This window comes from Canis lupus, chromosome 18, assembly GCF_011100685.1.
Source record: "Canis lupus familiaris isolate Mischka breed German Shepherd chromosome 18, alternate assembly UU_Cfam_GSD_1.0, whole genome shotgun sequence".
NCBI classification, from domain to species: Eukaryota; Metazoa; Chordata; class Mammalia; order Carnivora; family Canidae; genus Canis; species Canis lupus.
This window is the reverse complement of record NC_049239.1, coordinates 37843076-37847007: the sequence shown is the minus strand read 5'-3', so window position 1 is coordinate 37847007 and position 3932 is coordinate 37843076.

Here is a 3932-nt window from a genome sequence, read left to right as displayed (position 1 = left end):
CACTGAGGGGGGCACTTGACGGGATGAGCACTGGGTGTTATTCTGTATGTTGGCAAATTGAACACCAATAAAAAAAAAGAAGTCTTCATACTAAATATACCAATGCAAGAGTAGGATAGCTCACTATTGACCCCAACATTTTTTTTAATTTTAGAGTATTTTACTACCTGAGAAACAGCATGGTACTGTAGTTAAAGGTTCAGACTTTGGAGTTTTGTCTGATACCCTCTCACTTTATGAACAGTAGCTTAAACACTTTAAGACTGATTTACTCAAAATAAAGTGAGATCATTAAGAGCTCCTGGACTGTAAGATTACTAGGATGGTTACAATAAAATTCATAGGGATGCTCAGCACACAACTCTGTACATGGTAATTGTCCACTAGGGGTTGGCTATTATTATCATGGATTGCTTACAGATAACCATGAATGACAGCTGTACCCATGGTTAGGAATGTCCCCAGTTGTAGGGGTTAATTTGAGGAATTTCCTGAGACATCATTGACCTTATAGACAGTGAGGAATCATTACCTCTAGGCAGATGTAGATTCAGACCTCATGTAGAAGCAAATCAAACCACCCAGGGCCATGAAGACATAAACCACATAAACAATGTTCTATTTAGTTTGCTTGAGTTTGAGTATACTTGCTTGACAACCAGCATCAAACCATGATGACCTTGAGGCAAATAAAAAGTAAATAATTTCAATTACCAAGTACTACATAGGTATGGCTCATCAGTTTTGTTGATACAGTCATCATGTTAGAGCTTACTAACAGATTCATAATTCATAATAGATTGCAACTATGGCCTATGGTTCATAATCAACTGCCCTTCCTTGAGATAAGAGAGGAAATGACTGAGAACAGCTAAGAAATTTTTGAAAAAATATTATGAATTAAAAACACATGTTAGTATTATTCTTTTAGATATTAAAAAGCATTATAAATACTGAAAATTCACTATTCTTATAAAAATAGATGCCAAAAGACCATAGAAATTTTAGAGAAATTTAAATATCAGTAAAAATTTAAATATGATAAAAATTAGTATTTTAAATTGATAGAGAAAGATTCAATTCTTGATGTGCATTATATAATCTTGATATGTGGGGGAAATGTCTGATTATAACACCAAAACAGAAACCATAAAAGAAAAATATAACAATTTAAAACCTTGGTTATTATGCCAAAAAAGCCCACATATGTAAAATACTTTTGAAATGCGATTGATGAGGGAAAAATAGTCACAAAGCATAAAAAAGGCAACATAGTAATGCCTTTAATACAAAAGGCATAGATCAAGGGATACAGTGCTCACATTTACTACTAAGGAGGGTACAAAATGATTCTACTTTTCTGAAGGAAAAATTGTTTTGCTTTTTATAGTATCTTTCTCTGTCTCTCACTCTCTCACACACACAAGACAATTACAAATGTCAAGTGTAATGACTGGCATGCCTTTGATTTCCTTCTTCAAACATCTCCATATTTGATCAATTTCTGACAACTCCTGTATTTATAGGAAGAAAAAGTTGTTAAGATATATAAATCCTCCATAGTAAGCACAGAGTGAGATGGAAGGGGAGAGGGAAGGGGAAATAAAGAAGAGAGACACTAATAGACCAAAGAGGCTCTCAGAATTTCCTGGCTTATACCAGTGTCTGTGTCACCCTTAGCAAGTCATTAGCCCCTCTGTGCCTCAGTTGCCTCATCTATAAACAGGGATGATAGTGCTTACTACTATCAGAATGTGGCTGCAAGAATTGAATGATGTAAAAAGCTTAAAACAGTAAGGGCTCAGTAAATGTTAGCCTTTATCATCCCCATTATTATTCCTCTCTTTCAAGAAAAATAAGGCAAACTAATGCGGAAATATCAAAGAGCTCTGCACATAATTATCTTCAAAATTAGATGGTCTCTAAGCCTAGAGGCAAAAATATAGTTAATCAATGACTATTTCTGTCTTGTATTATTCTGTTATCTCCCAGTCAGCTGGAGTGTAAAGCCCTGATGCCCCTTTTTATGTGTCACCACCACCACCTTGAGCCAATGATGCTATACACAGACATGGTCTAGTGGAGAGGTCCACTACTTAATGAAAACATCTTGCATACAAATATCTGTGTTGCCAAATAAATAAATGTTGAACAAATAGTTCTTTCACCCACTTTTGGATGCAAAACTAAAATGATCTTATTTCAATTATGGTTTTATGAACTTGGAAATCTTTCTGTTGACTCCTATAGTGTTGCCAATATAATATCTCTCTTGTTTTCTCAAGATGAGTTGGAGTCAATGAAAACATGGTGAAAATATAAACTCTCGTGCACAGCCTCCAACATCCAACATCCAATATACCAACATAATCAATCAGTTCAGCAAAAATAAGCCAAACTTCTGATCAATCACTGTAGTAAAACTCTTCAGTTTCATATTATATTCTGGTGACAGAGGCAGCCAGAGCTAAAAGTACTTTATGTAACTCATCATTTCCCCCCACCAGAAAAATAAACAATTATGTATTGTTTATTAATTCATGATAAAATTGATCCTGAAAATTTACTTGTTGAAATTTGGTAACACAGAGTAAGACAGAAAAATTCTGAATATATTCAGTCTCTTTGGTTAAGTTTTAAGGTGGTTATGTGTTGAGGGTACAAAATGATTCTGAAGGTGATGAGGTGAGAGTTTTAAGTTTTAAGACAGTATCTGTTCACCATCTCCCAAATAGTTTGAGAAGAAATGGAGACTGACATACATACTGGTTACAGATGAAGTTAAAGCTAATCAAAGCTTTTCCAATCTGACCAACTAAAGACATAGTCAGTTTGTAAGGTTGTTCAGGGAATAAAATCAAATAGAGAAAACCAAGATGTGGCAATGAAGAACAGTGTAAGTAAAAAAAAAAAAAAAGAAGAAGAAGAAGATGAAGTTAAAGAGACAGAACAACTACCAATGTTGGCAGTGAGATACCTCACTCACAGTAGACCCACACTAGTGCTCCCGGATCCACAGAGTCTCCAAAGATGACCATGGATAATTACTCAAAGTACTTCAAAAGACCAATGAAACTGTACATGAGTACTCTGTTATATCAACATTTAGTGGCCTGCTTGCCTTCTGCCGCTCAGAAATTATCAATCAAAGCTATATATTGACGTGGAAATCAAATTAACTAATGACATTATAACAACAGACTCCTAAACAAAAAATTCAGAGTCTTGGGATGGATAAAGTTGGAAAATCAAGACTAGAATGTGGGATCTTAGGAAATTCCTCTGAAAGTAAGTAAATCATTATTTTTAATTCAGTGCTCAATCATTCAATTTTAAAATTTGTTAGGCATTATAAACATTGTCTTATTAGATTCTAAATAATCCCATTATCCCTCATTTTACAGGTGAAAAAAAAAAAAAGAAGGTAATGGAGCTCAAGATCACACACCCTTAGGAAATTACAGAACTAGAACTCAACATGCATCCCTCACCCCAGAATAATCCCTGAAATTTTAGATTAGAGATCATCTTCTCAATGAAGGTCAAGAAGTTGGGTAAGGAGCAAGAGAACCCAAGGAAGAGCCCACAGTGGAGAGTGTGGGAGTGAGAAAGAGGTGAAGAATGAGAGAGACTGTGGACCATAAACCTTGCTGCTCACAGGTCCTACTGGAAGAATCACATCGCTTTAAGATAACAGAATCCACTGTTCTCACTAAATCTTGCCCTCTCACCTGACCCAGATTCCCCAAGAAGACAGAGGTCTTGCCAAAGGCTGAAATTGCTTCTTTGTTTTCCAAACGAATTTTCCAGGTAGGCCCTATTGCTCTCCAAGATGGGAGCCTTTGGCCATCAAACTGGCTATCCACTCAGAGCAAGAGAGATGCCCACAACTGAGATCCTCTTAAATGTGTTATTGTTGAGGGCACAGGTAA